At 47.7% G+C, this 24402-nt stretch overlaps 1 long non-coding RNA gene across 1 annotated transcript; it reads right to left on the reverse strand.

Annotated features, from left to right (window-relative positions):
* Positions 1–3208: 3208 nt before the first annotated feature.
* LOC141374893 (uncharacterized) lies at positions 3209–9568 on the reverse strand. The gene is made up of 3 exons (XR_012382071.1): positions 9465–9568; positions 9245–9393; positions 3209–3332 (listed from the first exon to the last, which is right to left on the reverse strand). It is a non-coding gene; the product is annotated as an uncharacterized lncRNA (long non-coding RNA).
* Positions 9569–24402: the final 14834 nt, after the last annotated feature.

A 24402-nucleotide genomic window follows, 5' to 3' on the forward strand; every position in this document is an offset into this window, starting at 1 on the left:
AAGGTGTCAAGTTCAGTTTTGGAGAGCTTGAATCTGAGGTTCCTCTGCAACCCCAAGGATTGATGCCCCCAGTAGATATTGGGGGCACAGACATGGGTCTGTGATGCTATCATTCCCATTTTCTAGATGGGAAAGTTAAGGCACAGACTGATAAGTACCCTAGCAACAGTGACACAGCTGGTTAATACAGAGTTGAGCTTAAAAACCCAAGCCAAATGGTGCCCAAGGCTGAGCAGCTGTCCTGTGGCCCCTGCGGGGACAGCACTTGACTTGTACTTACTGGCCTAATTAGCTCTGTGCCAATCGGTCCAAAAAGGCCTTTCTGAGTGTCTCTGAAGATGATCAACAGAAAAGAGGATTTAATTGATAGGAACCAGAGGGCAAAAAAATTACTTCTATTAGAATGAGCTCAACACTCTCTCGTCTGATTTCCTTTCTGATGATGAGATAAGACGGAAAAATGGCAGAATTTCAAGTTACACCCAAACTACCAGGAATCCTTCCTAGTCTCCAGTACCCACAGGCTGCCCATTTAGCCCCAAGCCTGCCTTGGCCCCCCACAGCGTCCCTCCACCCTGCCCTCCCACCAGTACCCCACCCTCAGGGACCTCCCCAGCCTCACCCTCCAGGACTCGAGCCAGCAGGATCTCAGAGAAAGGCCTTCCAAACAGCTACACCCAGAAATGGTGAACTGAAAGCTTTGAGACATCCTGTCCTGCTCCAGCAACATGCGTGTTTTGAGGAGAAGGAAACTGAGGCCTGTGTTAGGGGGAGTTAAGTTTGGCCCAGCCAAGTCTCCATGCTATTACGGGCCTTGCTCTTTCTCAGGGCATCAGCCCTCGGTATCAAAGCAGGACAGATGCATCACATATGCCAATGAACAGAGCCATGGGATGTGGCCAGGAGAAGGGATGAGGGTCCAGGAGGCAGGGAGCAGAACAAGCAAGGACCTTGGACGAGTCAGGTGGATGAACTCTTGTAGACTTAATTATTCCCCTCTTGATAAACATTTAGCTCCCCCAAATTAACATTAAATTTTTAACAAAACCCCAAATTTCTTTTTCTAATGAGTTTGCCAGAAGATTCTTCTTCTCCATTTTTCTCAGGGATCTCTGGCTTTATTAAACAATGAGACTTCTAGGGGACCCTGTGTGGGGCTGGCATGGTAGGCCACTCACCCCTTCCCTTCAACAGGAGACTGGTTTCTCTGCAGGAAGTTTGTGTGAGCTCTTGCTTGGCACACATGCAAACCACCGGGCCCCGATCCTGCCCCAGTGAGAGTGTGGGGACCACCCAGCTGTTTCCCCATCAGCCAGAAGAGGAGGATGGGTAAAGGAGGGTGTCGAAGGGGCCATTGCCTTGGCAGCTGGAGCCGATTTCCCACCCTGATGTCCTGTCCCTGACAACACACAGAATCACCCTGCACATCCCCAGATCTTGGTTCAGAGGGTGGGCTCTGGCCTTCAACTTGCCCCTGCCCCCCCCAGTTTCTATGTGCTCACTCTTAACATTTTCCTGCCTGATGGAACCAACCTGCCCTCCTTTCCCCTGTCCCCTAGTTTGGGTTCCCAACCCTAGACAAAGACTGAAATGCAAATACTTTATTTGGCCAGTCTAGAAAATACCACCATGGGGAAGAATGTGTTTGTTAGGGTTGCAATAACAGTACCACAAACTGGGGCGGAGGGGAATGGGGGGCTTAAACAACAGAAATTTATCGTCTCACAGTTCTGGAGGCTGGAAGTCCAAAATCAAGGTGTCGGCAAGGTTGGTTCCTTCTGAGGGTGAGCTTCTGGCAATTTCCTGGCCACACGTGGCATCGTTCGGCTTGTAGAAGTCTCGCTCTGGACTCTGCCTTCACCTTCATCTAGGATTCTCCCTGCGTGCATGTGTCCGTGTCCACACTTCTCTTTTTATAAAGACACAGTCACGTTGGATTAGCGCCCACCCTACTGACCTCATCTTAAGTAATTACGTCTGCAGCAACCCTATTTCCAAATAAGGTCCCATTCTGAGGTACTAGGGGTGAAGATTTCAACCTCTGAGTTTTGGGGGGGACACGATACAGCTTCTAACAGGGGTCGAGAAGTGAGACAGGGAGGGAAGGAAACCAGTACGGAGCATATTCTCCAGCAGACTTCCACTCTACAGCCAGAATCCTGTAGGGAGCTCTGGGATTCTACCCGATCCCGACGTGCACGGGCCCTGGGGATACTTATCCACCTGCTCCTCTTCGTCAGCGCTGGAGGGGCTGCTCCCATGGGACATACTTCCCTGGGACTCCCAGCTGGTGTATGAGCAGGGTAGTCCTAGTGTCCAGACAGACCCTGAGGCCAAAAGTCAGAGGTGCTGGTGACTGAAAATCAGGCCCAGGCTGGATGCACAAAATGGGAAGGGTGAGGGTAAGTAGGTGGGGCGCCAACAGGTCAACCTCCAACTTTCAAAGCCTTCCTGGTCACTCGAGTCTGTGAGCACAGCTTGGCAGTCTGGACCTTTACACTGGACTTCAGTGATGATGGGTCCATCTGGGTCCTCACTAGTCCTGTCCAGATCTGATCAATATTCGGTCTGCTATGGCCAGAGCTGGTGCTCCAATTTCTTGAGGGATGCTGTGTCCACAGAGCACCCTATGGTGCAGGACAGAGTGGTGGGACCCAGCTGCTGGAGTGTTGGGATTTACAGAAGATAAGGGCGGGGGATGGGGCGCACGGTAGCGAAGGCTGACCCAGGCTGCCTCAGGCCTCAGTCTACATGGTAGCATGACCAAGATGGCTCCCCAGACTTCCCCATTCCTCGGCTGCCATCCTGGCCAAGCCCGCAGGGTGCCTCGTGAAGACAGGCAGGGGCAGGCCTAGGAGGGTCTAAAATTCCGCCAGCCCCATCTTTCAGATGAGGGCCCCCAGGCAGCAGGCAGCAGACCAGGAACCAGGCCCCTGGGTGCTACCATCTCAGCATCAGCCTGTGCTTGCTGTATGCCCACCAGCCTAGGAAGAGGTGGGGAAACTGAGGCAACTCAGGATCTCAGAGAGAGGCCACACGCCAGAGATCATCCAGGGCAACCTGTTCGTCCCAGACATGGAAAGGGGCCCAGGGAGAGAAGTGAATTTCTCTCATCCTACTGATGACTTCATAATGATTTTATTATTGCTATAATTAAAAATAAAACAGTCAAGGGGCGCCTGGGTGGCTCAGTCGGTTAAGCGTCTGCCTTCAGCTCAGGTCGTGATCCCGGGGTCCTGGGATGGAGCCCCGCATGGGGCTCCCTGCTCCGCGGGAAGCCTGCTTCTTCCTCTTCCGCTCCCCCTGCTTGTGTTCCCTCTCTTGCTGTCTCTCTGTCAAAAAATAAATAAAATCTTTCAAAAAAATAATAAAAAAAATAAAACAGTCAATATAATATACCAGGCATTGATGTATTAAGGGCTCGTTAGAAAATTTCTGATTTTTATCATCATAACAACCCTTTGAGGTAGGTACTATTTACTATCTCTGTTTGACAGATGGGGAAACTGAGGCTCAGAGAAAACACTCGCCCAAGTATGGCTCTGAGCTTGTGAGGGCACTTCGCTCTGAGGAAGGGGCTTGAGCTCCTACCTAGGCCACCTCAGGATGAGGTGCTCAGCTTGGGCAGGGTGGGGAGCCCCAAACCACACAGGCCTCACACATTCCACCTTGGCTCAGTCCCAGCGACAGGAACAGACAGGGAGCACCCCAGGGCCTGTCTGCGCTCCATCAAAGGGTGAGAAGCCGCCCGCGCCGGTGCTCAGAAAACAGGCACGCAGAACAGTAGGGTCCCAGCCAGGGAGGCCCCAAAGGTGCCCCGCTGAAAGCCACCTCACCTCCCCAGACCCACCAGGGGCCTACCCTTCCACAAGGTGCCCCAGCAGAGGGGCTGAGAGGCGGGCACGATGAGGCAGGAGGGACTCAGGAGTTCTGTGTGCCCTCCCCAAGCTTCCACGTGCTCCCCCCACTCCACGTTCAGGCTGCCAGCAAACCATGGAGTAGTCTGGAAACATCCCGGAGCAAACGCTGACCTCTCCTTGAAGGGCAGGTGCAGCGAACGCAAAGCACAGCCAGCCGACCCCAGGCAGAGCCTGCTGGCAGCTCTGGGACAAGGAGGCCTTGGGCTCGTTCCCCTGAATATGCCCCTGCCCTCACCCCCAACCGCAGTAGCCCATTGGATGAAGGAGGATGGGGGTCCTGTGCTCTTCAATTATTTATTTCTTTTAGTGTTATCTTTCCCGTTTTATTTTTATTTTTTTAAAGATTTTATCTATTTATTTGAGAGAGAGAGAAAGATTGAGAGAATGAGTGGGAGGAGGGGCGGAAGGAGAAGCAGACTCCCCTCGGAGCAGGGAGCCGGACCTGAGACTCGATCCCAGGACCCTGAGATTGTGACCTGAGCCAAAGGCAGATGCCCAACCGACTGAGCCACCCAGGCACCCATGTTTCCTGTTTTATTGAGATATAATTGATACAGAACATTGTATTAGCTTCAGGCACAAAACCTGATGAGATTTGTATATATTGTGACATGATCACCACCACGAGTGTGGTTAGCATCCATCACCTCATGGAGTTATAATCTTTTTTCTTGTGATGAGAACTGTTAAGATCCACTGTCTCTCTTTTTTTAAGATTTTATTAATTTATTCATGAGAGACAGAGAGTGGGGGAAGCAGAGGGAGAGGGAGAAGCAGACTCCCTGCTGAGCAGGAAGCCCGATGCGGGGCTCCATCCCAGGACTCTGGGATCATGACCTGAGCCGAAGGCAGATGCTTGACTGACTGAGCCACCCAGGCACCCCAAGATCCACTCTCTTATCAACTTTCAAATACATAATACAGAATTGTGAACTCTAGTCACCATACGGTATATCCTCAGCACTTATAACTGCAAGTTTGTATCTTTGGATCACTTTCACCCACGTTGCCCACCCCCCACCCCTCACGGAAAGCCACCCATCTACTCTCTTTCTAGGAGTTTGTTTTTTTCGATCCACATTAAGTGAGATCATACAGTATTTGTCTTTTTCTGTCTGACTTATTTCACTTAGCATCATCCCTTCAAGGTCTGTCCATGTTGTTGCAAATGTCAGAATTTGCTTTTTTTATGCCTGAAATGATATTCCATATATATATATATATATCTCCCATATTGGCTTTATCCTTCATCCATCAATGTATACTTACATTGTTTCTCTGTCTTGGCTATGGTAAATAATGCAGCTGTGAACATGGAGGCACGGGTATCTTTTCAAGATAGGGATTTTGTTTCCTTCAGGTATATACCCAGAAGTGGGATTGCGGGATCATACGGTAGTTCTACTTTTAATTCTTTGAGGAAGCTCGGTGGGATCCTGTACTTTGCAGTGGGGAAAAAACTCTTCCCTCTGCAAAATTCAGGGCCAGTAAAGTACACATGCCAAACAGAGCTTCCAAGCTGGAAGGGGTTACGAGGTCACCGCTGTCCCCCATGGAAGAACAAGCCCAAGAACCAAGGACTCACCAAGGGCACAGAGACCCCTGATGGTAGAGCCGGGCCTAACCACCATGGTCTCCCCACAGCCTGTGCTCTGTTCTTGCCTGTATTTAGTTTCTACAGCTGCCGTAACAAATCATCACAAATTTAGTGGCTTAAAAATGCTGTCAACAAGGCTGTGTCCTGTTCTGGAGGCTCTGGGAGAGAATCTGCTCTCTGCTTACTCAGGTTGTTGGAAGGATTTCATTCTTGGTGGTTTCAGGACCAAAGTCCCTGTTTTCTTGCTGACTGCAAACGGTGAACAGTCTCTTGCTTCTAGAGGCCACTGTACTCCTTGCCTCATGGCAAACGTCCTCTGTCTTCATAGCCAGCAGTGGTGCCCAGAATCCTTCCCAGATGCATCTCTCTGACCCCATCATCAGCACCCTCTTCCACTTTTAAGGACTCATGTGATTAGGTGGGGCCCACCCGGATAATCCAGAATAATCTCCCCATCTCAAGGTTCTTGACTTAATCACATCTGCAAAGCCTTTTTCGCCATGTGAGGCAATATCATCACACGTTTCAAGGATTAAGGCATAGATATCTTTGGGGGCCATTGTTTTGCTTACCATATTGCCCTGCTCAACTTCCTTCCTTCCTTCCTTCCTTCCTTCCTTCCTTCCTTCCTTCCTTCCTTCCTTCCTCCCTCCCTTCCTTCCTTCCTTTCTTTTTTTTTGTAATTTTTTTAATTTTAGTGTAGCTGCCACACAATGTTGCATTAGTTTCAGGTGTACGACATAGTGATTCAACTTCTCTAGATATTGTGCTGTGCTCCCACAAGTGAGGTTGCCATCTGTCCCCATGCAACTCTATCACAATACCATTGACTATAGTCCCTATGCTGTGTCTTTTATTCTGTGACTTTGTCATTTCACAACTAGAAGGCTGTATCTCCCACCCCCCTTTGTGCCCTGCTCACTTCCGAAACGACCGAAACAGAGTCGATGGCCAGCTTTGCCAAGCAGCTTCGTGCAGCCCCAGGGGAGACATCGCAGGATTCATCATGGAAACCACCACCCTGCTACCCCACCCAGGCTCTGCCTACAGGAAGCTCCCTGCCCTCTGCCAGTCTGCTGGCTGTGATCCAGCAAGTGGGCTTTTCCATCAGGAAAGAACCACACGAATGTTAAAGAAAGTTTGGAAAATACAAAAAAAGTACAAGAACAAAAAGCCCCAGCCTCCCCCCCCACAAGGCACTGTTACTATGTCACTGAATTTCTTTCAAATCTTTCATTCTCTGCATGGGTTGAGTTTGAAGACTAGCATTATAATCATACTACACAAATAAAATTTCATTTTGCTTTTTTCTTACAGTATTGTTAGACGTATCTTTGCCAAATTGAAATAAATTATTTGTTAAACCCATTTTGATGGACATCATTTGCATAAAGCTTTACCCAGATTGGAGATACATTCCCTAGAAGGACTATTGGATCTAAGAGCATGAACCCACTTTAAACTTCTTATACCCTACATGGAGGGTGACTGCCTATCTCGGTTCTTCTGGGACAATTTCTATTCCCACCTGTTGTCCTGACATCATTATGGAAAGCACTCCCTTCCACTCTGGTTCCAGTGTGGGGAATAAATCATATGGCTACCCCATCCACAGGCTTTGGGGCAATGATGGGGGCAGCTGGGGACTGTGGTCCTTTCTAAAGGGCGGGTGCTTTTTTTTTTTAGGATTTTATTTATTTATTTGACAGAGAAAGGGGAAGGAGAGCACAAGCTGGGGGAGCAGCAGAGGGAGAGGGAGAAGCAGGGAGCCCAATGCGGGGCTCGATCCCAGGACCCTAGGATCATGACCTGAGCTGAAGGCAGATGCTTAACCGGCTGAGACACCCAGGCGCCCCAGGGCAGGCCTAGTGTTGCTAGAACCTCTGGATTTTTCAGGGGAATGCAGAAAACTCCTTATACATATTGCCTTATATCATACTATGTCATATCATATTGAATACCATCATTTTTTAAATATTGTCAAGAAATTAAAAGTAAAAGACAACTGTTTCCGGTGCCCAGGCCAAGCCAACCCCATCTGTGGCCCAGGTTCAGCCTGTGACCTTCAAACCAACCCAATCCACTTGTGTGTCACAGATGGGGAAAACTGAAGCCTGGAGGGGCGGGGGCTTCTCTGATCGTGGAGGGAATTGGCAGCAGGGCTCTATTGACCCCACACCCAGTGCCCTCCCCTCAACACCACCCCCTCTCTATCAAAGGCATCCAAAGGAAGGGAGGGGGAGAGTTGGACCCGAATGGGGACAGGGGCATGGAGTATAGGTTGCCCATTTCGCTCTGCACAAGGGAGGTCCTACGTCCCCATTTTTCCTAACGAAGAGCCTCCGGTTTGGAAGGATGAAGGGATTGGCTTCTGTTAGCCAAATGAACTGCTCAAGAGCACAGACCTCCCTAGAAGGTGGCTCAGGGCCTCCCCAGGGAGGGAAAGCTCCCCTCCGCACACCCCCTGGGAAGGTGCTGAGTGCAGGACAGAAGCCCATCAGGGACTTACATGCAGCTCTGGTTGTCCCGTAAATCTTTCTGTTCCAGGCACTATGTCTCCGGTTCCTTCAACTTTTGGCCATGGGTCAGGGTTGGGGGCCTTTCTCTTGCAGGTCAATCTTGGGACATTTTCTCGTTTGTTACTTTATTCTTGGAATGCAGCCCCTTGCTGAGCGCAAGGACCCTGGCGGGATGAGAGATGAGCCAGGGATGCGCACAAACATTTTATAGTCGGCAGTTCCGCGTTTATGTTTGTATGCCTTGTGTTTATGACCAGCACACTAGTCTTATTTATCTAGACTTTCCTTTGTGAGGAATTGAGTTGACCTAAGGGCGACCAAAAGCAAAGGTGGTCTGTAGGCATGGCAGACACCATGGTGATGGGCCACTGCTCTGGACCACAGCCATCAGCTTTTGTGATAGCATGTAAAAGTTTGGGCTGAATCGAGCACTCTCAGATTTTTCTTTTGTTTCTCTCTTTCTTCCACAAGCATTGCTGTTAAGCTATAGCTCTCCATTCTTTCCTAATAAGATGGGTTTTATGGTGGCACCTGGGGGGCTCAGTCAGAAGAGCATGTGAGGGGCACCCGGGTGGCTCAGTCGGTTAAACATCTGCCTTCCACTCAGGTCATGATCCCAGGGTCCTGGGATCGAGCCCTGCATCGGGCTCCCTGCTCAGCAAGGGGGTCTGCTTCTCCCTCTGACCTTTGCCCCTCTCCCCCACTTGTGCTCTCTCTCTCTCTCAAATAGATAAATAAAATCTTAAAAAAAAAAGAGCATGTGACTCTTGATGTCAGGGTCGTGAGTTTGAGCCTCCCATTGGGTGTAGAGATGACTAAATGAAATAAACTTAAAAAAAAACATAAAAAAAGATGGGCATTGTGAAGCTCAAAATCTTAGGTATATTTTGCCAGTTTCTTCTCACGCTTCGAGGTTGATGTCTTATCTTTTCAAATCTTGATTCTGCATCTCAAGCACTAGGTTCCAGCTTTGTGTCATCCCCACTCCCAGTTGTGATCACAGCCTTGCTGTGTCTTTGTGTAAATCCCTAACAAAACTGCAGTCAGGCAGGGCTGAAGACAGAGTCCGGTGGCACTCTGCTTGGCTCCCAAAGCAGGAATTCCCAGCCAGCACTCACCACCCACCACTGTCAAAGCACCCCCAGCTACAAATCCACCAATGAGTCTCTCTGGTCCTGCTCTCCACCAGGCGTGAGAACTCTGCTTACCACCATTGCTCCATCCTGGACCTGCACCATGCTTTTCACCAAGGTCAGTTGCCGTCGGAGTCCACTTTTTCCTGGTTTGCTGAAACAGACAGCATTTCCCCCGGACATATATTCTGTTTTCTGGTCCTTTCTCCGTGGCTTCACTCCTCCTAGAGAGCAGCAGGGTGCAAGTCTGCATTCACTCATGCAGGTTCTTACAATACTGTGCGCTGTAACTTACCTGGACTTGGGAACCAGATCTTCTCCAACCTGGTTGGTTGGAGATTCTCAGCCACATGGGTCAATTTCCTCTTAACCATATTTTTTCAGGCCCCTTCCGGGTGAAGTTCATCACTGTTCTTTAAAACTCTGTGACATCAGAATCGGATCATTCCACCCATCATGGAGTAGGCACTGGGGTCCATCCAGGAAAGAAAGATACAAGGTAAATGATACAATGTCCCTGCCGGCAGGGGCTGCTGGCCCTGGAACTGCCTCTATTCCTTCCTTATTATTATTAATAATTATTATTAATGTTGTCATCCTCAGCATACTATAATAAAGCACTATTCCCTGACTTTGGAATTTCAAACTAGGGTCATTGCCTATGAACCCACTATACCAAACACAGCCCACCTGTGAAGAAAGGAAGTTTTCCACATCAGGGTGGAGCAAGATGCAACAGGGCTGGATGCATTAAACATTGCAGCCAAAGGAAGTAGAGAGCTGGAGAGGCCTGTGTTCAGGATTGGGGGGGCTGGTCAGGGTTTACTCAGCATGCATGGAGAGCCTCCCGGAGTGGTAAGTGTTGTCCTCCCAGCTAGAGACCTGAGCTGAAGGCTAACTTGCTTTCTGAGAGCAAGTGGGGCAGTGGAGTGGGGGAGGGTGGGAACAGAGCCCCTGGATATCAGTAGCACAGTATTGCTATAATCACTTCGAAGAGATGGGGACTGGCTCACTTTGTCGCGCGGAGTCAGGGAAGGCAGCACAGAGGAGGGGAAGAGCAAGCAAGGTTCTGATGGATGCAGAGGAGCTCTGTACTAGACAAGGTGGTGAAGGGCTTTCCAGAGAAAGGCAGCACATTCTCAAAGGTGTGGGGACAAAGAACCCCCAGTGTGCTGCAAGAGAGAGCTTGGACTCCATTCTGAAGTGCCTTGCATGCCCCGCTAGAGCGCTTGGAGCAGGGGAGTGACACTGGCAGGTGGCCGTTTAGGAGGCTGCAGTGGGGGAGGGGTGGTACCACTGTCAGGGAAGCCAGCAGGGGGCTCGGCAGACCCTCAGCTGTGTGTGTTCTTTACTCAGACCCTGACTCGTTCTCATTGCTTCTTTTTTCCCACCCCCGGAATTAAAAAGAAAACCTTTTTATTATTGAAAATATCAAACATTTCAAGCATAGGGAGAACAAGGAGAAACCCCCATGAATTCAACAATGATCAGTTCCTGGCTGATCTTGTCTTACCTCTATCCCCACCCACTCCCTCCATCCCAGCTCCTTTGGGAGCCAATCCCAGACATTATATCATTTCACCTATAATGATTTCAGTATGTATCTCTAAAAAATAAGGACTCTTAAGAAAATAACCTCAATATATTATCAGATCTCAAGAATCAGTAGTAATTACTTAATATCAACGACTCTCCCGTCAGGGTTCAAACTCCCTGTACTGTCTTATGCCTTTTTTCCCTTTCAATTTTATATTGTTCAAATGAGGATTCCAACAAAGGTCCTCACTGCAAGTGGTCGTTACGTCTCTTAAATCTTTTATAATTTACAGTTCTCTCTCCAATGTTTGGTCCCCCCTCATAATTTTTTTTTAAGATTTTATTTATTTCCTTTGACAGAAGAGAAAGAGCACACAGAGAGAGAGAGTGGTAGGCAGAAGGAGAGGGAGAAGCAGGTTTCCCACTGAGCAGAGAGCCCAATGTGGGGCTCGATCCCAGGATCCTGGGATCATGGCTTGAGCTGAAGGCAGACGCTTAACGACTGAGCCACCCAGGCGCCTCTCCCACCCTCAAAATTTATTTGTTGAAAGAATTGTGCTGGTTCCCCTGTAGTGTCTCACTGTCTGGATTGAAACTCTCTGGTGAAGTTTAGCCTGGACCTCTGTCCCCTAAATTTCTGCTAAATAGTAGTTAGATTCAGAAGTTTGATTAGATACAGGTTTGAGGTTTGTTCGTTTTTTGTTTTTTTTTTTTTAACAAAAATTATAGTGTCACCATCTACTTCTATCAGGAGACACACGGCACCCACTATTGGGATGTCTCTCTTTGTGGCATTAGCTGTCCAAACCATCACTTCATTAAGAAGTACAAAATGAGATAATTCTGATTCTGTCATTTTTTCTTTTTTCTTTTTTTTTAAGTAATCTCTATGCTCAACACACGGCTCAAACTCACAACCCAGAAATCAAGAATCCCATGCTCTACCAGCTGAGCCAGCAGGTACCCCCTGCCATTTCTTCTTTCTTTCTTTCTTTTTAGAGATTTTATTTATTTATTTGTTTGAGAAAGAGAGAGAGAATGCACGAACAGGGGGAGGGGCAGAGGGAGAAGCAGGCTCCCTGCTGAGCAGGGACTTGATCCCAGGACTCTGGGATCATGACCTGAGCCAAAGGCAGACGATTAACCTACTGAGCCACCCAGGCACCCCTTCTTCTTTATTTATCAGCTGGAATGCTTCTAAAAAGAGAAACTCACCTCCATCACTCTTTGGTTACTCTGAGGTACAGTTAGGATAGGAAAAGCAGAACAAACACTTGTTTTCTTTTCCCCCGTCATTTTCCATGTATCAACATAACAATAGCATCCTTTAAGGTAACCCTTATGCAACAGAAATAAAATGCCAGCCATAAATGTAATTTAAAATTTTCTAGCTGCCCCATGAAAAAAGGAAAAAAAAAACAGATAAGATTAATTGTAATAACATATTTTATATAACCCAATATTTTCAAAGTATTACATTTCAACATGTAATCAACATAAAAAAAATTCATGAGACACTTTACATCATGTTTTTGGTAGACTGTCTTTGAAATCCAGTGTGTATTTTATCCTCTGTTAAATTTTCATCTTAAACACTACTCGACCTGCAATCAGATTTCCCAAATTTATAGTGGAAAATGTTGATTCACATACCCAAGTTGGTCCAAACACACTTAAAAGCTTTTCAATAGCTGAATTAAGTATCAGATTTCAAACTTAAAATTTCATAAATCTTAAACTTTTGTCCCTCAGTTGGACTAGACACATTTGAAGTGCTCAGTACCCCGGGATGGCTAGTAGTTACTGTAATAGACAGCACAGCTTCAAGGAAACCAATGAGGTAGGTTTTTTTTCAAGTATATTTATATATGCATGGATTTAAACATATTGATGTGTTTTAACCCATTGCTGTTATTATTCTTACTGAAACTCACATGTTGCCTATTTGGCCAGGAAGCTTCTTTATTTGGTTGAGTCCTTTGACGCAACTTTAGGTGGCTTTGACAGTGGCCTTGCTTTCTATAGGTATGATATGTTTCCTCTTATTATGGTTCCTCCTAGACATTTTCTTCCCAAGACCTGGAATCAACCTCTCTCCAAATGGCTCCAGTTCTTTATGGTGGGAAATGAGATTTAGAAATCAAGTCTAGTCCCTTGGGCTGCTCATTGCTATTGGATTGGTCATTGTTTTTAGGACTTTCCAATGGGCATAGCTAGAAAACATGATTTTTAAAAAAGCAATAATTTACATTATAAAACAAATTTTCATATGAATTCATAATTCATAACATGAATTCATAATATTTCCAACTCAAATTCAGAACTATAGATTTTACTTAAACTTATTAAATTATGTTTGTATTGGGGCACCTGGTTGGTTCAGTCGGAAAAGCAAGCGACTCTTGATCTTGGGGTTGTGAGTTTGAGCCCCACATTGGGTGCAAAGATTACTTAAATAAAAAAAAAATTTGATATTACACTTATATCTCCTTTCTTCCATGCTGAAAAATTTCAATGTTTGTTGTCAATGCCAACATAATTATTCATTGGCATTATTTCTTGCTATATAAACAGTATCTCAAAGCAGTATCAGCACTCCTCTAATATGATTACTGAAAATAATGTGTTTTTTTCCCCCCTAGTTCTTTTTGTCCTAAAGGTCTATCCCTCCTTGGTTGTGCAAATTATTGTTTTCAGGTCATATGGAATATTCTGTCTCTTTGTAGCTATTAACTGGACACATATTTACCTTCATTTGTTACATTTTACTTTCAGTTATGGGGACTACTTTTTTTTTTAAGATTTTATTTATTTGACACAGAGAGAGAGACAGTGAGAGAGGGAACCCAAGCAGGGGGAGTGGGAGAGGGAGAAGCAGGTTTCCCACCGAGCAGGGAGCCCGATGTGGGGCTCGATCCCAGGACCCTGAGATCATGACCTGAGCCGAAGGCAGACGCTTAACGATCGAGCCACCCAGCCGCCCCGGGACTACTTTTTATTTTATTTATTTATTTATTTATTTTTTTTAAGTTTTTTTTTTAAAGATTTTTTATTTATTTATTTGAGAGAGAGAATGAGATAGAGAGCATGAGAGGGGAGAGGGTCAGAGGGAGAATCAGACTCCCTGCCGAGCAGGGAGCCCGATGCGGGACTCGATCCCGGAACTCCTGGATCATGACCTGAGCCGAAGGCAGGCGCTTAACCAACTGAGCCACCCAGGCGCCCTCGGAACTACTTTTGAAAAGGGAATTTTGTTCTATAATAATGTAATATACTTTCATGGTTCCAATGTCAAGCCTAAATCCAAGGTGTTTAAAAGAAGTCTAGCTTTCATCCCTGTCCCCTCCATTTTACTCCCCCCTTCTCCTGCTAGATAATTTTAAAACATTTTTATGGTTTGTCTACTTAAAAATATAAACAAATCTTATATACGTGTCTGTGTACACATGGTGTCTCACTCTTTTCAAGATCAACAGTAGTATACCATGTACGCTTTGCCTCACATAATTTCTTCCACTTATGGATGTATATAATAGCTTAAGAAATATGCCTCCTCTTTCTTATAGCTTCTTTTTTTTTTAAAGATTTTATTTATTTATTTGAGAGAGCAGGAGCGGAGGGGGTGGATAGGGGCAGAGGGAGAAGCAGACTCTCCGCTGAGCAGGGAGCCCAACGTGGGACACAGGGCTCAATCCCAGGACCCCAGGATCATGACCTAAGCTGAAAGCAGCTGCTGAAACCTCTGAGCCACCCAGGCGCCCCCTTTCTTACAGCTTCTTATAGCTAATATTCCATTAGGAGGATGTACTTTAGTTCATTCAATCTGATCTGACATGAAGATATTTGGGTTGTTGCCAGTTTTTTTTTTTTTTTGATATTATAAATAGTGCTGCCATTCTGTCTTCTGCATATGCCTTCTTGTATTGTGTCTGGGATAGATACATGGCAGTGAGATAGGCAGGGCAAAGGGGTAAATGTACATGCGATTTTGCTAGATAGTCCACATTTCCCTCCTTAGAGGTTGTCCATTTTGCATTCCCACCAGCAATCTATGAGAGAGTGCCTGGTTTCCCTGGAGCCAGAATATGTTGTCCAGTTTTGGGGTTTTGTCAATCTGTTAGGTGAAAATTGGTATCTTGGTCTCGTGTTAATTTCTAGTTATCCCGCTACAACTTCTTAAAAAGTCCATCTCTCACCCCCTCGTTCATGGCGCCACGTTAGTCAAAATTGAATTTTCCATACCCAGCTAGGTCTATTTCTGGATTTTGTATTCTATTCCACCGGTCCATCTTTTTATTCATTCATCAATACCAAATTATTTCAGTTATAGAGGCTTTAGGTTTAAATATCTGACAGAGCTGCCTACTCCCCCCGCTCCCTCCAATTGCTTTTCCTTTTCAGGGTTTTTCCTGGCCCTTCTTGGTTCTTTCTCCATCTAAATGAACTTTAAAATTGTTAATTTATCTAGCCCTGTTTTCCCTCTACCCCAAGAAAACACCATATTTTTACCTGAATTGCAACAATTTATACATTAACTTAGGAAGAATGAACTCCTTTATGTGTTGAATCATCCTAACCAAGAACAGATATCTTTCTATATTTTCACATCTAATTATATTGATTCTGGTTGTGTTTTGTTTTTTCTCACACAAGTTTTGGGCATTTCTTTTAATATTTAAACCTAGACAGATTTTACTTTCTTCTTTGCTATCATAATTGGGGTCTTCTGTTCCATCTTATTTTCCAACTGCTTTTGCTTATTTATATGAAAATCTTCGACTTGTATGTTAATTTGGTGGGGGAGCGGAGAGAGGCTTGCTGTCCAATACACCCTTGTGGGCTAGCCTCAGCTACTGGACAACTCCAGCCTTTGTGAAGCAGTTTCCTGCTTCTGCTATGCTGACACCTTTCATCACACAGCCTGACAGGGGACAGTCCCCATGCCATCTCTTCCCACCTTCAATTTATTCAAAGGCTGTGGGAACTTGCATCTCCCAGATGACTTCTGGCAAAATGAGGCTCACCACGTAAACCAGGTACAAAACAAACTCCTGACACTGAGCGTTTACAAAGACAAGGTGAGGGGTGCCTGGCTGGTTCGGTCAGTAGAACATGGGACTCTTCATCTCGGGGTTGTAAGTTTGAGCCCCACGATGGGTGTAGAGATTACTTAAAAATAAAATCTTTAAAAAAACAAAAGAAGACAAGTTGAAACGTTAATAAAATAATGGATAACAGAGGAGGTGTTGAAGGATAGAAATGACCTATACACAAGTTTAAATGTTCCTTTAATGAAGTCCACAAGGGGCTCCCACATTATCTTCTTTCTGAGGCAGACCATGAATAGAATGGAGGGAGGCCAAAGAAGTGGATATAGTAGAAGCTGGTCATCTCCCACAGTCTCTCCACTCTTTCCCGGTGACTCCCACGAGAGACGACTCGAGTTAAGCTAACTATGATACATTGAGGGCATGGAGAGCCTACCCTTGAGATCACTGTGTAAGTCAGTCTGGTATCGTATAATAATTTCATCACATTTTAATTATGTGTCTTTGAGAATTTTTTAAAAAAATTGTCTTGAGGGGCGCCTGGGTGGCTTAGCTGGTTAAGCATCCGACTCTTGATTTTGGCTCGGGTCTTGATCGCAGGGTTGTGAGTTCAAGTCTGCATTGGCCCCATGTTGGGCGTGGAGCCTACCTAAAAAAAAAAGGAGGAAGAAAAAATGGTCTTGAAATAATGGCTTTCATTATTATGTGCTTAGGGACAACTATTGATATTTCTTAGAGTCACTAGCCGCTGGGAGACAATGCGATCTTTTTCAGTTTGGTTAAGAAACCCACAACGTATCTTGAGAAAAGTTCTTGAGAGGGCTGGCCCTGAGGGAGAAAAACATCCTGACAAACATCCATTGGATCTCTAAGCCCTGCTGATTTTGCTGCCTTCTCTCTCCTTCTAAGGCTGGACTCTTCCTCCTTCCTTTTCTGATCTACCCTGCACATGGCAACCTCCTCTATAACCCTCACTACTCTGAGCTGACACAGGGGCCTGGCGGGGGCGCGGGGGGGGCACCACCCAGCCAGGGACTAGCTGGTGGAAGGTGAGGACTGTATCTCATTCATATCCTTTATCTCTAAAGTGCATGGTAATAGTAGGAGCTCACACAGGAGGGATGAATGAATGTATGAATGCATGAGTGTATGTATGTATGAATGAATGAAAGCATGGATGAATCCATTAGCCAAAGAGTTTTGGTCCTTCTGCACTTGAATCTCTCCCAGCTGGGCCCTCTAGGGCAGCTCTGAAAGAGAAAAGGGTTTCACTGGTTGCTTCTGTGGGGAGGGGTTCCTAACATCTTCCAACCTTGCACAAATCCCGTGTGTGTGTCTCTATAGCATCTTCCCAACAATGTTGTCTGGAAGAGGGTTGAAGATTTGCACTGAAAATCAGATGTATGTGTTCGTCTTTGTCCTGCCTGGCACGACACCCCCCCCGCCCCGTGCACCTGTCCTTGAATAGTTCCACAGGTACCATCCTGATGTTTCAGACTCCTAGATGAGCTTATTCTGTGGAAAAAATCTACTAAATTCATTCAGTGGTAACGAGTGTCCTATAGAAACATTTTGTTTTGGGTGTCCCAAGTGTATTTGCATTGTAATAAAAGACACAGCCTTAAGTTTTAGGAGTGACTCCGGACTTCACAGCGTAACTGGTCCCAGAGCCTGTGGGAGGTATACTGGGATGGAGGGACGGGGGCACTGAGGGTCATCTCAGGACTCCTGAAAGAATAACACATTCATCAATCCGCTTTGGGGACTGACACTTACTGCCATCCTCCTTAGCCACTAACCACTGTTTGTTCCACTGTCCTCTCCTCTCTGCCACAGCTCCACCACTCACACCTCACTACGCCATTTTGTGTCTTTCCTTTTTTTTTTTTTAAGATGTTATTTTATTTTTAAGTAATCTCTCCACCCAACGTGGGGATCGAACTTACAACCCTGAGATCAAGAGTCACGTGCTCCAAGTACTGAGCCAGCCAGGCACCCATCTTTGTGTTCTTCTACTGTGGCCACATTTGTGTCTGTCTCGATGAGAGTGTAGATTCCTTGGGGTTAGAGATTGGGTCTCTCCTTTCTGGTGTTCCAAAGTGCTTGCTACCAGGGGCTTTGTAGCCAAGCCAGGAAACAATACACCTGGTAGGCTACCTCAGAGCCTTTTCCCAGTCTTCTGTCTCCGCTTAGTTTTGTGTGGCATACTTTTATTTCCAAAAATAACCACAGCACCATTTCTGTCCCCATATGCTCTTTAGAATCTTGCCATTCCCCATCAAGAGGTAGAGTCTATTTTCTTGCCCCCTGAACCTAGGTAGAACTTTGTCTCCATGAACAGAATGCAGCCAAGTGATGCTGTGGCTTCCAAAGCTTCTAAAAGGCTCCTCTTTGGTCTGCCTGGCATCCCCGCTTTATGTAACTGTCCCCCCAGAATTACCATCTTTATGTTTCTTACTTCTTCTATAGAAGCCTGCTCTTTGGAAGACTTTCACCTGGCTATCTCTTCATAGGCTCACCCTTGAAACCTAGTTACCACCACGCTATGAGGAAGCCCAAAGTAGTCTGAGAGACCACGTGGAGAGGTCCAGACAGAAAGGAACCAACACCCCCCCACCCCAAGCCAGTAGCCAGCATTGAGTGCCAGTCATGTGAGTAGGCAAGTCTTCAGATGATCCCAGTGCCAGGCTTGAGGTCTTCTAGCTGAGGCCCCAACACTGGGGCAGAGACAAACCTTCCTTCTTATACTCTGTCCAAAATCCTGACCCACAGAATCTTCATGTGTAGTAAATGGTTGGTTTCTCCCACTGTGTTTGGGTCAATTTTTTACACAACCCTAAGTAACTAGAACACTGCAATAATGGACTAGCACTTCTCTTTGGGACTGGACTTTATCACTCAGGCTCCTTGTACAGAAAGAGAAAAGGAAGCATTGACACGCTGTGTTCTCTTCCCTCTCCCACTTAACCCGCCCTCATTCCTTCTACTTTCTCCCCAGCTTTATTAAAGTGTAACTGGCATATAAAAGTTGCACATAGGGGTGCCTTTGTGGCTCAGTCGTTAAACATCTGCCCTCGGCGCAGGTCATGATCCCAGGGTCCTGGGATCGAGCCCCGAATTGGGCTCCCTGCCCGGTGGGAAGCCTGCTTCTCCCTCTCCCACTCCCCCTCCACTCATGCTCTCTCTCTCACTCACTCTTTATTTCAAATAAATAAAATTTTTAAAAAAATAAATTAAAAAATAAAAGTTGCACATAATATATAAATAGAGTGAGCTTGGATATATGCATTTATTTGTGTTACCATCCCCACAATCCAGGTAATAAATATATCCTTCACTTCTACAAGTTTCCTTGTGTCCCTTTTTTTTGGCGGGGGAGGGGGTAAGAACACTTCACATGGGACTTAACCTCTTCAATTTTTGAGACTATAATTTTTGACTACAGGTGCTATGCTGTACAGCAGATCTCTGGCACTTGTCCTTCTCGTATAACTGGAACTTTATACCCGTTGAACTTCCCAAAGCCTCCATCCTCATCAGCTGGTGAACACCCTTTTATTATCTACTCCATACCTCTTAATAGATGAATCGAGCAGTATTTGCCCTTCTCTGACTGACTTATTTCACTTTCCATAATTTCCTCCAGGTGGATCTCTGTGGTCACAAATGGCAGATTTCCTTCTTTTTTAAGGTCGACTAGTATTTCATGGCCTGTATATTCCAAGTTTTCTTTCTCCCTTCATCTGACGATGTGCTTTGGGGTTGTTTCTAGATCTTGGTTATCATGAATAATGCTGTAATGAACACGAGAGTGCAGACAGCTTCTCGAGACCCCAATTTCAGTATTTTGGGATATCTACTCAGAAGCGGGATTGCAGGATCATATTCTCAGGTTTTCTGAGGAACCGCCATACTGTTTTCCATAATGGTTACACCATCTTGCATTCCCATCCGTGCCAACAACAACGCACGAGGGTTCCGATTTCTCAACAACCTCACCGACCTTTGTTATCGCTTGTCTTTTGGACACTAACCATTCTAACACATGCGATGTGATAGCTCACTGTGGTTTTGATTTCCGTTTCCCTGATGCTGAGTGAGGTGGAGCACATTTTCATGTCCTGTTGACCAGCTGAATGTCTTCTTTGGAGAAATGTCTATTTCGGTCCTCTGCGCATTTCTTCACTTGGGTCATCTGTGTTTTTGTTATTGAGTTTTAGGAGTTGCTTACATTTTTTGGAAATTAACTCTCTGTCAGATAGATCGTTTGCAAATATTTTCTTCCATTCTACAGGAGGCTGTTTCATTCTGTTGTTTCTTTCGCCGTGCAGCTTTTTGGTGTAAGGTAGTTCTACTTTTCTGTGTACGCTTTTGTTGCCCTTCATCCCTTCTTCATATTGGTGCAGCTTCATTTCCTCAGAAATGCCCTCCCATACCACCTCCCATGCTAGCTCAGGTCGCCAAGCACCAGCTTAGCACCCTTTACAGTTTTTTCTTCACCCAGTTTCTGATCATCCATTTGTTTGTGGTTATTAATGAAACATTAAGCTCATAAGGGGAAGGTACTCCCCAGTTTGGCTCACAGTGATGTTAGGCCACTTAGCACATCACCGGGCACAAAGAAAGTTGCCAACTGAATGAGCTGGGACTTGCCCACAGTCCTACATTAAGTATTAGATCTGAAACCAGAACTTGGTGTCCTAATGCTCAGATGAAGGCTTTCTCTGCTATGCCATTTGCCTCCACTCCAAACCTTGTTGCTTTTTTCAGTGCCAAAACTTCTGACCATCTACAGATTAAGGCATGGTGTCTATAGCCTCTCCTCAAACCAAAAACATTCCATCTTCATCTCAACAGCCACCTTCTTGCCAAAATAAGCCAGGAAAGGTTATGGGAGTGCCTGGATTCCAGCAGGAATTGAGCTGGTCTGAGAAGAAAAACAAGAGAAAAAGGAAATATCCCAAATTGTTGATTTGTTTAAACGTCTCCACAAACTTAACAACACAAGGAAACCAACAGAGACAAACTTATAATGAAGTAATCAGCAGATGAAGCTAATATTCCAGTAACATGACTTGATTCCCCACATTTCATGGGGTAGATATGAATAGGGTCATTAAAATATGGCCATTGAGGGGAGGGAGAGTTTACTTTTTCTGTCTCCTTGGAGTCTGTGTTCTGAAAGCTCAGCAGGAATTTAAACAAATAGCATGGAGGAATGAATGGTGAATCCAATCATATTTAAAGAAAAAGCCCCTCTCAAACTTTTCTTCCCTTTAATAAATGCATTGGCTTCTGCAAGTTTTGCTTTTCTAAAAACCCTGTGGGTTTTTTTCCCCCATCTGGAGAACCTATTTGTGAAAAACAAAATCAGCATCAAATTGTTCTAATATTGTTCTGCACATTTTTTCTCTAGGTCAGGAAGAAATTATTAACTTCTCTCATATAAGTGAATGTAAGGAGAAAGGAAGGAAGGTAGAGTGATAGGGAATGGGGACCATAATGTTCCTTCCCTCTTTGATTAAAACGTGAAAAATAGAGTTAGGGAAATTGTCAATGGTATCTGGAAAGAGCTACTGACTGAAAGGGATTGTATCAGTAAAATGGGTTTGTGAAGGTCACACCCCCAAGGGGAGTGTAGAATTGCCTCTCTGAGCCCTTGTTTCTCCTGCATTTCAGACAAGATTCAACAGTAGGAAGGGAGACTGAAGGGAGAGATGCTCCCACTCCTCTTAACTGGGCCAATTTAGTTGAACTAATGGTACAACCCACTGAAATTCATGCAAGATGGCGGTTCAGCGCTCTGACCTTGGACAAGTTAAATTCTGTAAACCTCAGTCTTCCCACCTGTAAAATGGAGAACCAAACTCAGAGTTTGGTAGGTTAAATAATATAAAGGAATTACTACGTGTCACCTAGCACATAGTGTTTCACAAATGTTAGGAAGAAACATCAAAAAATCCCCCAATGAGGCACTCTTTGGGGGAGAACCCTCAGCACAGAGAGAATGGTGGCCCCCAAGGAGTTGGGGGACACTTTAACCCGCTGCTCCCATGCTCCTGAAACCAGGCAGCTCAGTTCTGGGGATTGGTGTGGCTCGAGGGCCCGGAGCTAGTCACCCAGTTTGCTTAAGCAAGTTCTTTCACACACACCCCCATATATACTTTGGCCCAAAATTCAGTGAGGTTTTTTTCTTCCTTCCTCCTCTGTTGTTGTTGGGTTCTGATTACTTCCATCTGGCTGTGGCAGCTAGAGTGGAGTCTCTAAAAAAAAAACAACAAAAAAACACAAAAACAAACAAAACAAACAAAAACCCTCCCTACAAAACACACATGCACCAAACCTAGAAGGCTTCTCGCTTCTCGCCTGCATGCGCTCAGATGGCGACTCGTGTGAGCCACGGCGGGGGGCGCGGGCAGGACCCCCGGCACCTGCACGCGCTGCAGGCTGGAAGAGGGTCCGCGCGGAGCCAGCCGCCGCCCCCCCCCCGTTTGCCTCCAGTTCCCGGCTTCCGCTCCGGCGCCCGGAGAAGCGGGCGCATTGGGAACTGCGACCCGGGCATCTCCCGGCGGAGGGGGAAGAGGGAGGTGGGGAGGGCGGGTGATTTTAGAGATTGAAAACAGAGCAGTCCCTGCGCCTCAGCTCCGGAGCTCATCTGACTTGAGTTAGCGACCCCCCACTCACCCACCCACCCCGGCGCCTTAAAAAAAAAAAAGTGTTGGAAACTGGCGCGTTCTTTCGTTCCCTGCTCGAACTTTGTTCGTAGGTGTGCTTTCTCTCCCGGGCGCTGGGGAGGAGGGTCCTCGGCCGCCCCCTCCCAGCGCCCCCCTCCCCCCACGCGTTCCCCGGTTCCCCCCGGGGGCGGGTGAGCGCGGCGCGGGCGGGGGCGCGGCGCCCGGGTGTGCTGCAGCCGTGCGCGCGGGGGCGCTGCGCCGTCCGGGCGGCGCTGATGGATTGCAGGAGTGCCGGAGCTCGCCAGCCGAGGCAGCACGGCTCCGCGGACTTTTTTTCAAACTCCCATCAATGAGACTTCGAGGAGGAGCGGGAGGCGGCGGCGGCGGCGGACGCGCAGGAAGGCGAGGAGGAGCCGGGGGAGCCGGAGGAGCCGGAGGAGCCGGAGGAGCCGGAGGAAGGAGCGCGGGCCGCGCGGCGCGCGGAAGCCTAGGGAAGCTGCCGGCTCACCGGCGGTAGGGGCTCCTGGGCCCCCGCCCGCCTCCCGGTCCCCTCCCCTGCCTGGCCCGCCCCGCCCCGGCCTGACTGAGCCCCGGGTCGCCGCGCCAGCCAAGTTGGGATGGGGTCCCGAAGCCACCGCCCGGCGACCCAGAGGCCACCTGCGTGCTAGAGGCAAACTTTTGTCTCCCTCGGTAAAGTTGCATTGGCCTTCTTTTGCTTGCTTTGCGTTGCGAAGTGCCCCCTACCCCGGCCGAGTCCGGGCCGACCGGGATGCTGCGCCGATTCGGAGGGTCCCTCGGCCGGGTACCCGCGCCACGGCACGGGGATCGGGGCACCGGGCTTGGGGGGGCTGGGGGCTGGCGAGGCGGCCCCGCCTCGGGCTCTGACCAAACCGTGCAGGGACGATAGAGGGGTCCGGGGCTAAGAACTCGTGACCGGGGGGGGGGCGATTTTGCATCCGCCTTCCTACCTGGGGGAAGAACCTGTCCTCTCCGGGTGCACAGCCTGGCCGGCCCCCACCCCGTCTTCACCGCGCCCTAGCCCCGGGCTGTTTTTGGGGAGGTGGTGGGTAACACCTCAGCCTGGGATGCTGCGAAGCTCTAGAGGTGGGCAGCGGGAGCGTGTCTTAGGGGAGTGTGCTGTGTGTGGAGGGGCTGCAGCCAGCCACTTGTGAACTTCTAACTGCACTTCTCCGCTCTACCCGTCGCGGAGCCCTGCCTTTCTTTCTTCCTCGCTCCTTCCTCCCCGTCTTTGGGCCCTGCTGCCCCCCTCCCCCTCGGTCAGGCTCTCCTCTTCGGCCTCCCTCCTTGCTTCTTTCCTCCAACTCCTCCTCCTCCTCCTCCTCCCCTGCCCTCCGCCCCAAGAGCCGCTTGACTTCTCGAAGGGATCCGCACGTAATCCCTGGCCGGGTCCTCGGGTCCCCCCAGCCCTCACTTTCATCCCCGCCCCCACTCATCATCTCCCCCCACCCCCCAAGGGCCAATCTCTCAACAAGTATATTTGCTGAGGAATTTGAAAAATCCACTACTGCAACTTGATCTGTGTGTGATGGATGGGGAGAGGCGCGTAGAGAGTTGGGCGCCAATCCTATTAAGGGTTTAGAGAGGGGAGCGTTTTTCCCGGACGGGGGCGGGGGCGGGGGGGGGTAGGGAGGGGTGGAGGAAGGGAGCGTGTGCGTGTGTGTGTGTGTGTGTGTGTGTGTGTGTGTATGAGTGTGAGTGCGCCCACCGCGTTGGGGAGCTGGAAGTCCACCCTACTCGGCGCCTTTTCAGCCCGGCAGTAATTGCTGTCATTTCCTAGGAAACCCGACTTTTACCGCGCGAGGAGCTCGGGAAGGAGCCCGCGCGCTTCACCCGGGGTGACCGGCTGCGGAGGCGCTTGCGGGCCTGGAGCCCCCTCCCCCCACCCCGTTTCTAGGGTGCCTCTCTCTCCCCGCTCCCCTCTCTTCTGTATAATTTTTTATATGGCTCTCTGGGT

The sequence above is a fragment of the Callorhinus ursinus genome, unplaced genomic scaffold (genome assembly GCF_003265705.2).
Source record: "Callorhinus ursinus isolate GAN/ISIS: 27379988/994484 unplaced genomic scaffold, GSC_fseal_2.0 scaffold2, whole genome shotgun sequence".
In the NCBI taxonomy this organism is placed as follows: domain Eukaryota; kingdom Metazoa; phylum Chordata; class Mammalia; order Carnivora; family Otariidae; genus Callorhinus; species Callorhinus ursinus.